Consider the following 250-nt stretch of genomic DNA (forward strand, 5'->3'; position numbering starts at 1 on the left):
AGATAGATTAAGAATAGATAGACGCCATCGTGATGGATTCAAGTGTGCGTAGAAGAGATGGTCTCTCTTTTACTCCTGTGTGTTATGTACAAGAGAGAAAGCAACCAAAATAAACACGTTGACAATGAAGGCATTTTAATGAGGTATTCAATCAGCCCGGCGTCCTAGGCATCATAGTATCTTCTTTCTACTATGCCTATCATTCCTCATAACGCACTTGAGAACAACACAAAGCATCTCACAAAGACCT

This window comes from Cystoisospora suis, assembly GCF_002600585.1.
Source record: "Cystoisospora suis strain Wien I chromosome Unknown contig_11788, whole genome shotgun sequence".
In the NCBI taxonomy this organism is placed as follows: Eukaryota; Apicomplexa; class Conoidasida; order Eucoccidiorida; family Sarcocystidae; genus Cystoisospora; species Cystoisospora suis.